Genomic DNA, 12369 nt, shown 5'->3' with positions numbered 1-12369 from the left:
CTCCTCCTCTTTTACCTGCTGCCACTGCGGACCTCTCTGAGACTGGGGTTCAAGGAGGGAAGTGGGGAAAGGGGGATCAGGGAGGTCCTACTTGACTGGAACAATGGAAAGTGAGGTTTGGACTCCCTGGGCCTGGCTGAGATTTAAAGCAGATTCTTTCTCCTGTGGGTAATTTTGTGGGTTCTTTGTCAGCTTTTCTGCTGAAACTTTCAGACTGTAACTCCCATTTAGGCAAGAATTTTGTTTTTCCCGTTTGTGATGGTTAACTTTACGTGTGAACTTGGCTGGGCCAGGGGGTGACCAGATATTTCGATGATCATGCTTCTGGGTGTGCCTGCCAGGGTGTTTCTGGATGAGATTAGCATTTGAATTGGTAGACTGAGTAAAGAAGACTGCCCTCTCCAAGGTGGGTGGGCCTCATCCAACCTAGTGAAGGCCTGAATGGAATAAAAAGACTGAGTAAGAAAGAATTCTCTCTCTGCCCAACTGTCTTTGAGCTGGGACATCGCTATTCCATTTTCAGACTCAGACTTGGACTGTAATTTACACCATTGGCTTTCCTGGGGCTCCAGTTTGCCAGCTGCAAGTCTTGGGACTTAGCCTCCAAATCACATGAGCCTGTTTCTTATAGTAAACCTCAATCTCTCTCTCTCTCCCCATCTCTATATATAAATTATTATTATTATTATTATTATTATTATTATTGTTATTATTATTATTATTATTATTATTATTATTATTATTATTATTATTATTATTATTATTATTCTCAGACTAATACAGATTCTCCAGGGACATAGAACCAATAGAAGATAGCCCTCTCTCACTCACTGTCTATCTGTCTCTTCCAGATTATTACAGGTTTTGGTACTGAGAGTGGTTCTAGACTTACAGAATTTTAAGCATGAGTTTCCCAAATTGGTTCTGTGGTTTCTGGAATTGGTTCTCTAATCTGATTTGATTTAAAGGTGATAATGACTTTATTTCCTATAGGAAAGAGAGCACTGATAGTCTATGGAATGATTTGGCTGTAGGGATCTGTGAAATATCTCTGCTGGATACTCCTGATCTGCCGCTTATAGGAAGCAAGGATTTGGGTGGCTGTGTATATGATACTTTTGAACACTTTTAGAAAAAAAAAAAGAATATAACTGTGAGGCTGGCTGGTGGGTCCTAATGTCACTGGACAAGGTGGCAAAAAGAAAGGATGAGCTGAGGGATTTGAATTCCTGGCTCAAACACTGCATAGATGACCTGCAAGCTCCCAGGTGTGCCCTGAGGGAATCTCTCACCTTCTGCAGCTGGAGGTCTGAGATTGCTGAAAATCATACACAGAACTGCAGCCTGTGACTGAGTTACAATGCAAGGTGAGCTCCCGGCTTTGCAGGGCATCTACTGCTAAGAGGGGGGCAATGACTGGGCAAGAAGCGGGTCCTGTGAGTTGCAGTGAGGATGTGTGGGGAGGCTCTGGTGAAGCTGTGGACATTGACTCCTAGATCTTGATGAGTTTTTGCCAGTGGAAGAGGCCACCCCCAGGAGAGGCAGTCTTCCCACTGCAGTGGTTCCAGTTCCCCACTGAGTGACTTAGCCTTGCATCGGCTGCAGAAACAGTGATGCCTCTTCTGAGGCAGTTGCTCTGCAAGACGATGCTGATTCTTCTCAGGACCCAGCCCCATACTAGAAGCTCTTTGCTTCTAGACCCATAACTAAACTCAAGCCCCGGCCGCCCCTGGGGGTGAGGCCCAAAGTGTCACCCGTGAAGAGGTGCGCTGCACTCTGAAAGAATGACTCAGGTTTCCTAACGTATGCAGACAGCAATCCAGGGAGCACGTGTGGGAATGGACATGGAGGGTGTGGGATAATGGTGAGAAGAACATAAAGATGGATTGGGTTGACCTTATTCATACAGACTCACTAAGCAGAGACTCTGCACTTACGGTGCAGCTTGGGGAGTTAGGAAGTGCTCCGAAGGTTTGATTGTTTGGTTGACTTAAACATGGAGTAACGTTGGCTCACAGCGAGCAAATTAGACATGACAGACTTGCCTTGGTTTTATGTAGGAGGGATCCAAAGACTTAGGGAAATTAGAATGTTAGAGTGGATTTGTCATTTAAGACCTACTACCTACATTGGGAGGGCCCAGAAGACATAACTTTCTTTTCTATTTTATTTAAAAAATTAAAGTATAGTTGGTTTACAATATTATATTAGTTTCTGGTATATAACATGATTCAATATTTTTATAGTTATTTAAATTTACTATAAAATATTGGCTATATTCCCTGTGCTGTACATTCCATCCTTGTATCTTATTTCTTTTCTTTTTCCCCTCCTTTTAAAAATTGAAGTATAGTTGGTTTACAATGTTGTGTTAATTTCAGGTTTATTTATTTTCTACCTACTAGTTCAATCTCCTTCACTTATCTTGCCCCCCTCAGACCCCTCTCCCCACTGGTAACCACTAGTTTGTTCTCCGTATCTGTGAGTCTGCTTCTGTTTTGTTATATTCATTTGTTTGTTTTAGTTTTTAGATTTTGCCTACAAGTGAAAACATACAGTATTTGCCTTTCTCTGCAGAAGACCTTTCACCACCACTGTGAGAAATGAATCTGAGAGGGGAGCCCCGACATCCTTGAAGAGCTGTGATCATCCTTCTCTGCAGGTCAGATCTCAGTCATTGAGATGCAGTCATTGAGATCTGAATGCGACAGGAGTCATTGGATCCAAGGTGGCAGGGGCCGAGTGGTGGCATTCAACTGGTGGATGTGGTTAGTGTAACGGACAGCGGTCAGGACAGTCTGACTCACACAGACCTATGGCACTGGCTGGTTGATCCCGGTGTTCCTAGAAGTGAAACAGATAGGAAGCCTTCTAGATTCTCACTTGATCTGTACAAACGGAGAAGTTCTAGGTCAAGTGAATAGAAGTCTAACCTGAATCCTAAAAACAGAGAACTATGGCTTCTTGATCAATTTCCAGACCTGAGCCAGTTTATAGACCCAGAATGCCTTGAATGAAGGGGAGGCTGGTCTCCTTTAGGAAGAACACTGGAACATCACCCCAAATTTAACTGTTACTTTTCCTCTCAGCTTTCCCCAAAGGGGCTTAGAGCCTTTGACTGGGGTAACTGCACTGGGGAAAAGGTAATAATCAGGTCTTTTGGGGATGACTAGACCCTGTCTCTGAACTGGGTGATTCTGGGAGATGCAACATGTCACTGTGGTCTCCTGGTCAGAGGAGGGCCTTACGAAGTTCAGGTGATCAATGAGGGCTGTGTCAGAGGGGGCCCAGTGGGTCCCTGAACACACCCTGCGGCTATTTCCCTGGTTCTGGGAGGCATAATTGGAACAGATATACTCAGCAGCTGGCAGAATCCCCACACTGGTTCTCTGACGCGTGGAATGAGGGCTACTATGGTGGGAAAGGCAGAGTGGAAGACCCTAAAATTGTCTCTACCTAGGAAACTGGTAACTCGAAGGCAATGCGACATCCTGGAGGGAGTGCAGAGACTAGTGGACCATCAAGGACTTGAAAGATGCACGGGGGTGATTCCTACCCCGCCCACATTCACCCACCTGTGCAACCTAGCGAAAGACAGATGGACCCTGGGGAATGACCGCGGGGTGTGGATTATTGTGAGCTTAACCACGTGGTGTTTCTCATTGCAGCTGCCGTTGCAGACATGAGTTTATTGCCTGAGCAAATCAACACAGTCCTCGGCACCTGGTTTGCAGCTATTGATCTGGCAATTGCTTTTTTCTCATTACCTGTTATTAAAGGCCTCCAGAAGCAGTGTCCTTTCAGTTGGCAAGGCCAGCATCCCACCGTCCCTTGTTCTAACTCAGGGGTATATCAACTCCTCTCTCTCTCTCTCTCTATTTTTGTTTTTAAGTGAGTAGCATGTTTTGATTCTATTTGCGGTACCTTTGTTATAAATATAATACATTTTTGAAAACTTGGTTTTTAATTAACTTGAGTAGATTTATATTTTAAATGGGTCAACTTAATCATTAAAGTTCCATGATAAAGAATATGATCATTTAAATGGCAAAAGTCTCACACGGTGAAACAGCCCTACGTCATAATTTAGTTCATGGGCATCTCGATCCCCTTTCCCTTCTACAAGATATCACACTGGCCCGTTACACTGCTGACATGATGCTGATCGGACCTGGTGAGCAAGAAGTAGCAACTTCCTGGTAAGACCTTTGCGTGGTAGAGGGAAGGGAGTAAATCTGCCTGCGGTTTAGGGACCTTCTGCCCCAGTGACATTTCTTGGGGTCCCACCCATGGTGGGCGGCATGTTGAGATATCCCATCTCAGGTCTTGTTTTACACGGTTATGGAGACTAAGAAGTCCCAAGAGCTGCAGGTGGCAAGCTGGAGACCAAGCAGGGTCGGTGATGTAAGTTCCAGCCCGAGTCCCAGTCTCGGGGCAGGAGAAGACTGACGTCCCAGCTTGAAGACTGGCGGAGAGAGAGAAGGAGAGGGAATTCTTACGCAGCCTTTTAATTCTATTCAGGTGTTCCTTCTAAGGTAAAGGACAAGCTGTTGCTCGGGCCCCTCCTACAACCAAAAAAAGAGGCACAACTCTTAGTGGCCTCTTTGGATTTTGGAGGTAACATATTCCTCGTGTGATGTGTTATTCAGCCCATTTACTGAGTGACCTGAAGAGGTGCCAGTTTCAAGTGGGGCTCAGAACAAGAGAAGCTGGGCTGTCTGCTCAGCCGTTCAGGCCACGTGATCCGGCAGGTCCGATGGGGCTTAGACTGTCATGGCAGATGGGGATGCTGTTAGGGGCCTTTGGCGGCTCCTGTAGGTGAATCACACGTCAGGCCCTTAGGATTTCTCTGGAGAACCCAGACTTGTCCACAGCCATGGCTTTCCTCCTCAGCCTCCAGTTTTCCTGTTACGGAAATGACAGGCCAGCCAAGAAACAAGCACCACTCGGAGGGTTGGAGTACTCAGATTTATTACGCCGGCGGACTCAGAGGGGCTTCTACTCCAAAGCTCTGAGCACCTCCAAGACATGCACATGAGGTTTTATAGGGTTAATTACAAGTATGGGGCTATTAGCCAATAAGGCTCAAACAACAAAAAGCAAGGAATCAGTACACTGGAGCTTATCAATTTGGAACAGATCACGTTACTGACACTTGTTGAGCTTGGATTTACGAGTTAGCTTGTTAGCCCAGTAAACTGACACTGAACTTCAGATTTATGAGTTAGCCCAGCAGAACTTAGATCAGTAAACCGACACTTATCACACTTAGATTTGTGACTTAGCTTGTTAGCCCAGCTGGGCTTTTCCTTCACATTCCCAGACGCCGCTGCCTCCTCTGCATTCACAGGCCCGTGGGCCAAAGTGAGCCAGGCACCCGGCCTCCCCAGCTGCCGGGAGCACGCTTCCGGCTCCGGCATGCGACCCTTAGGTTGGGGTTAAGAGGTAAACTGCCCCCATTCCACCCTTTCCCTGGGGTCAGAGCGCCCCAGCAACCTTCTCCAAGGACATCCTTGGAATGTTCAACAACTCAGCCCTTTTCATGTCCTCCCAATGAGTGTTGGGAACAATATTTGGGTATTCCCTTTAAGTATGACATTACGTTATGTATTGAAGAGGTAAGGAGGGAGTAGCATCTTTGCAAGGAGACCGGGGGATGAGGAAACATGAGCTAGTAGTTATGAAAAATATTGCTATTGGAAATAAAAGGACGACAATAAGTAGGAGAAACCTCAGGCTAGAATAACTGACGGGGGACAAGCCATCAAAAGAGAGAAAGAAGTTACATCTAATACAGCACCGAAAGATGAAGAAACGAAAAATATGAAGCTGAGGGTCATGGAAGGCAGATGGAGAAATTCTAATCCCATGGAGCTCCTGAATGAGAAAACTGGTGAGAATACAGGAGAGGGAATGGCTGGAAAATTTCTATAATCGAAAAAAATTCCAGTTCCGGGAAGTGCACTGATTGTGGTGAGTAAAGTGCTAAAACCCCAGACAGTCCCTCCCGGGCACCACCACGCCTCCTCGGGCACAGAGAGGGGAGATCCGGCCCCAGTGAAGCTGTGAGCCAGCGTCACCCCGATCACTTCCTGCCACAGGACATCCCTGGGTCCAGGGCTTCCTCTCCCCAGGCTTGGAGAAGAGGGGGCATATGTGACTGAAGTCTCCACAGCTTTCTACTACTTCCTTCTTTCTCCATAAACTGATGGAACAGACCTTTTTTGCATTAAAAAAAAAAAAAAAACAACGAAAGAAAGGATTTCCTGCTGCTTCTGGTTCACACGTAGCCCGTGATGAGCTCAGGTCTGTTATGTAGGGCTCGGATGCATGGTACAGCACACAGTAGGAACTTATTGCAGGAGTCTTCCTCTGTGTTGGTACTTGGCTCTGTGCTGGGGGCCCCGCTGCTTCAGGTCTTCTCGAAGAGGCAGTGATGGAGACAGGGCTGGCCAGCCAGGAAATATCAGCGTCTGTCTCTGCTGACACATCCTAGCTGCTGCCCTATTGTATAGCTCTCCTGTATTGTATATTCCTATACTTTCCTGTATTGTGTAGCTGTCCTATTGTATTGCTCACTGACAGTGCTTCCAAAGGATGTAAAGAAGAGGAAGGGAAGTAAGATCTGGCTAGCCTCTTGATTTTTAAACGTTAGACCAATGACATTTCTCTCCAGAAGGAATACATGTGTATTATAAAAAGTGCAAGCAGTATGGAAGAACATCAGTCAAAAAGCTCCTCCCTTCCTTCCCTCCTCCTTCCCTCAGGTGTCAGTTCTGTGACTATTTGGTGTGTCTCCTTCCAGATCTGTCTCTCTCTGAGAGACAGGATAATCATGACATATCACCAGCTATGGTTCTCCCATCCCACAATCCTGTTTCTCTGGGACCCTCCTCTGCTCCTGACCTGGGAAGGTAGACGGGAGATACTCATCACTTCAAGGAAGCTGTCACAGTGGAATCAGAGACGAAATACACCAATTCTTGAGTTTTAGTCTAAAAAGTTCTCATCCCAGATATAAAATAGAAAAGATTGAGCAGAATATGTTTTGGCAGTTTCCCCCTCTCTTCCCAACCCCAGACAGATCAAGCTGAGGGCGAGGAAGAGGGAAGGATGGGGAGGAACAGAAATAGTCAGGGTCTCCAAAAGGCGGTCTCCTGCGCCCTTCCCTGGGGGTTAGATACGACATATGAGTGTGTGAACGCTCAAGGTCAAATCTGGGGACTCAGGAGCTGAGGGGTCAGTGATAAGCCTCCATGTGGAGATTTGGGGTGCAGACACGCTCTTAAAATGTGATACGAGGCAGGCCCCTAAACCTGAGGGCCAAGGTAAGGAAAAAAGACTGCATTGACGAAGTTTAAATATAAAATGCCAACTACCATTGGCATGGTTGACCATGGTTGTTACATTTTCTGCATCAGGAGGAATGGAGATTCCAAATTAAGGTAAAACCCAATTATGTAACAGTAACAAAAGTCATAACACAGACACATACATATATGCCTGATAATGTATATATATGCCTGATAAATATATCAATATATCAATGTTATGACTTTTGTTACTATTACATATATAATGATGTATGTTATATACATGACTATTGTTATATATATAAAAGTATATATAAAATATATGGCCTTTTTAGATAGTTTCCATTAAAAAATTCCAAACACTGCCGCAATGACTGTCTTTGCACACTTGTGCGACTGTACGCAGGACAGATTCCTACAACTGGAAGATGAAGAAATGTGAAGTTGGATTCCACTCATGCTTTTGTCCCTCTTCCTCCATTTCTCTTTCTTGAAGACCTGACTTTATCCTGAGATGGGATGAAAGAGTAATGATTCAATTTCTCGCTGTCCTTGTCAAGTTAAGATATTTAAACAAGAAGTGAGGGTTCGTCTATCACCAAAGAGGTGCTGAACAGTGAAGTTTTGTTTCCCACTCTGTCCTCTTCCCGGATATTGGTAAATATCTAGATCGGTGGCTTTGTTTCGCTTTTCCGGAGTGAGGTTTCGAGGAACCCGCCAGAGCCAGCTGCAATTCTCAGAGACGCCACTAGGTGTCAATGTAGGTCTGAGTTGTCACCAACTCGCGGCTGCCGTTAATGTGGTTCAGTCCCCGTGGAGCCTCAGCGTCCTCTCCTGCAAAATAACAAATGTCCGTCGTGCAGGGCACTTTCTTCGGGAAGGACTCCAGGGAGCTCAGGAGTTTGCATACGAAGCCGAGGGAACGAGGGGCTTCTGATAATGATATTCAACGTCTAACGGAGTCGCTTACAGGCAGAGCTAGGGTCTCTCCCAGTTTTGATGTATGAGATTATTATGGAGAGGTAATGCAGGCCAAGTGATGCTGTACGGTGCGCTGTGCATGTGGACTCCTGTGTGAATTGTGAGGCCTGGCACAGCAGAGATGGCTGCTTCACAGTGTCGGGGGAAAGGGGTGTGATGGAACCTGCCATTGAGGGATTGACTGGGCCTCTTCTCGTGCAAGCCTCTCTCCTGGGTCCTGCAGTGGAAAGGCAGAGCCTTGGGGAGATAGCCAGAGGGGCTGCCAAGTGGTTGCTGCTCTGAGCCTTGACTGAATCAGGATTAAATGTATTCAGGGCAGCCCTTCAGTCCAGGCCTTTACGAAGGTGACAGGAGTCAAATGAGGCACCTGGAATGAGGTGTCCTGGAGGCTCCTCTGCAGTTGACCTCCAAGGGCAATGGAGCAGGGTAGGTAGACCCCTAGACAATAAAACAGTGTTTCTTCTCTTCTTCCAGCTTGTGCCAAGCCTCCTCCATGGCCCACCCATTTAGACTGGAATGTTGTGTCTTTTTTTTAGACTTTTAAAGTGGAACTTTATTTCAGTTCTTTTGTAAAAGATGTAAAAGCTAAGATAAAGAGTGTTTTAAATATATGAAATATATAACCTTTCTAATAAGAAGGGCTCCTATTCACAATTTATTGTTAGTTTTCACTCACTTTATCTGCTTCCTACATCTCTTAAGCTTCTTGTTTGTTTTAAGATTCTTTGAGCCACATCATCAGCTTGAGATGAAAGTTCTATCCTCTTGCTTTAATGTTTCTGTCCACCCTGGTGAGTCCCCACAGGCTCTAACTAACGGCGATGAGAAGTGCCTCCCGAGGACTCCCTATCCCAACACCTGCTGTTCCAGGACCACAGGTGGTTCACCCCTGGACCCACACTATGGTCACGGCCACAGGGCATCCCTGCGAAGTCTGGTCCTAGAGGGGTGGATGCTTGTCCTCTGCAGAGTGAACTCTCACCGTGGCATCGAAGTTATTTACTCAAAGTTTTTGCTCACCTGCTCGGCTGTTACCTTCAGAGCCCAGCACAAGCCCCAGCCAGGTACCAGGTGTCAGATCTGGTTCTCCCTTCGCAAACCCTGACTCCAGGCCTCAGGCCTTTGGTTAGAACCCGAATCCCCATCCCAGATTACAACTTCCTTCTCACAGACCTACCCCAACAGCTTTTTTAGCCTCAAGTCTGGATCTTAGACCTTTTATTCCCAGAAGAGCCCAGCTCCTACTGCAGCCTGTCCACCTGTCCCCTGAGCTCTGCAGACTGTGGGGTGTCAGGCAGGGGCACGCCTTCACAGCAGCACACAGTCCTGCTACACTCCTCCAGGGCTTCAACAATAAGGAGTCACAGACCTGCATCCTGGGGGGGCCTTAGCATCCTCTCCCCATACATATGTACTAGAGAAGGCCTTAATGTGCACAACTAAGGCGGGTCCCCCAGTGGTCCCAAGGTAACTTGCTATTCTTACCCAATGACTAAGAGGCAGACAATGTCATTTGTTCAATTTTAGATTCACTTTGGACCTAGTTACTTTTACTGTTGACAGAAATCTCTTCATCTTTATATCCGCAGACACTCAAAGCCAATCTGTAAATATTGACTCTTGATTTGCCTATCTCTGGATGGGCACACAGGCAATGACTGTCCATTATCAAGTAAGTGGAAGCCAGGCTCTGGCTTCAGGACTGTGTGGATGACTGGTTGCCAGGCTGACACTCAGGTAGAGGGGTGGTGGGGGGCCATGTGTGCCGGGCGGGTCTCATTCTCCTCCCAGCTCTCCTGCTCTCTCTCCTTCCTTGGCCTCTCCTCCCTAAACCTGATCACTCAGCCTGTTTGTGGGGTCTGGCTATTGGGTTTTCTGCCTCAATAGTGTTTGCTGCTACAATCTACCATGGGAGCGCCATTTTAAACCACGTTGAGTCCAAGAGTCTTCCTCTTGGATCTGGGGCAAAACACCAGCCCCGTGGCACTTTTTGTGTATTAGATATGTCTCCAGATTCTAGCAGGTGAGGGTGGGGAGAAGGAGTGTTGTGGTTCCTGACTTAACCATTTTACACTAAGTGTCATGTGGACGGCAACACACATATGGTTCACGGGTTGGCAGGCAGGCAGTTGGGCAGGGGATCAGCAAAGAGGTGAGGGATTAGCGCATGCTGGGAATACCTGCCTTATAGGCTGGAGAGAATTCTGCTGGTCTGGAGCAAGCTCTGGAAAATAACCAAGACTCTCGCCCAGCATTCAGTTCTGCCCAGGACTTGTAAACTGACCTCTGTTTGAAGGTTCTGAATCCCAGAAGTGGGATGCTGGCCCTTAGGGCAAAAGCACAGTGAAGCCAGGAGGGGAGTGCCCAGAAACATGAAAGAGCCCCAAGAGGATCTGAGTGGAGTATGGAGGCGGCCTCTCCGTCTGTCCTCTCTCAGCCCCCGTGCCTGTTGTTTGAAATTGGAGCTGTCAGCGCGCCCTCTCAGGGCAGGTGATGAACAAATCTCTGGGCCAGCCTTGTCTGAGGATTCCCATTCCTAGTGGAGGCCCCACTCTCCCGTCTCCATCCACGGGCTCAGAGCCACTTTTTCGGGGTGTCTATGCCTCAGGAAGATCCCTTCCTCTCAGTACCAACTCTAGTCTGTGATCTGGGCTTTTCTCGGGGATGGGGGGGTCAGCCAGAGCTCAGCCAGCACCTCAGCTGCTCCCTGAGGAGCAGGAAGACATGTGTGGAGAGGACAGACTAGAGGGCTGGGGAAACCTGTCTGTTAGGCACTGGTCACACATGGTCAGCACGGAGGACGTCATTGGTCATGTAGTCCCCTCCAGGCCTCGCACAGATGGGGACACTGAGGACCAGACACATGGATTCTGTCAACTCACTAGGGCTTTCTCAGTGCCAGGGCTCCTGGGCCAGGCTTGGCTGTGCTGGTGGTTTCATCACTGGTCATCTTTCAGGTTTCCCCCTTCCTAGGTCCAGGAACTGGGCAAATAGATTACCGTCCTCTCACTGTCCGAATATCCTCAAGCAGCCTCCCACTGGACACCCCACGCAGGCGAGGGTCTTCCAAGGAGGGACAGGGTTCCTCCAACAGTGCACCTGGAACTCACTTTGCTGCACAGCTGGCTTCTGTCAGAACAAACATTGGGCTAAGCTGCCTTGGCTTCCCCAGACTGATCAGTTCCTGGATATTAAAGAAGAAATGGCCCAGATTCACACTGGCCCCCACTTCTCCTCCATTCCCTCAGCTAGAAGAATTCATTACCAAAGCCTCTTCTATTTTTTTGGAAAAAAAATACTCCATACATTTTAAAACAATCATGAGGGGGCAGAATTGTGGCAGGCAACATTTAACAAGTTCATTCAAGGGGGAAGGTACAACTCAGTGGTAGAGTGTATGCTTAGCATGTACGAGGTCCTGGGTTCAATCTCCAGTACATCCATTAAATAAATAAACAAACAAATAAACAAATAAATAAATAAACCAAATAACCTCCCCCTTCAAGTAAAAAAACAAAAAAAAGTTCATTCAGCTCAGGAATTACGCCCTACAAGCGCTACTGAATCACACTCTAAGTCCATTCTGAAAAACCCACACATATGACTAATGTGTTATTTGATGTTCCAGTTTTTTTTTTTTAAATATGGAATGCTTCATGAATTTGCATGTCATCCTTCCTCAGGGGCCAGGCTAATCTTCTCCGTATGGTTCCAATTTTGGTACATCATGCTAGGAAGCCAGCATCATGTTCCAGTTTATTCATTGAGGTAATAATATGTGGTATGGATTGACTCTGTAGCAAAAAAGAAAATTCTTTCCTTTCTTTTTTAAAATAAGAAATGACATCCTGTGGCCTCTCTTCCTTTTTTATGTATTTATTTTTATTATTATTATTTTTTTTTACCACAAGTACAATGCACCCCGATAAAAAAAGACGAACATCGTATGTATCCGTGGTAATAGCCATGGCGAAGGCAATCAGAGGCATATTAACCACAGACTTATCTGTGGAGCAGCACCTTATGTAAGATGCATTTTCCTCTAGAGCCAGGCAGCGAAGAATCCACCTACGCA

At 46.7% G+C, this 12369-nt stretch overlaps 1 non-coding gene across 1 annotated transcript; it reads right to left on the bottom strand.

The window, feature by feature from the left end:
- Positions 1 to 11932: 11932 nt before the first annotated feature.
- On the bottom strand, positions 11933 to 12036 carry LOC123614763 (U6 spliceosomal RNA). The gene has a single exon (XR_006722237.1). It is a non-coding gene; the product is annotated as a U6 spliceosomal RNA (small nuclear RNA).
- Positions 12037 to 12369: the final 333 nt, after the last annotated feature.

Source organism: Camelus bactrianus, chromosome 1 (genome assembly GCF_048773025.1).
Source record: "Camelus bactrianus isolate YW-2024 breed Bactrian camel chromosome 1, ASM4877302v1, whole genome shotgun sequence".
Taxonomy (NCBI): Eukaryota; Metazoa; Chordata; class Mammalia; order Artiodactyla; family Camelidae; genus Camelus; species Camelus bactrianus.
This window is presented reverse-complemented; position numbering and strand designations above follow the sequence as displayed.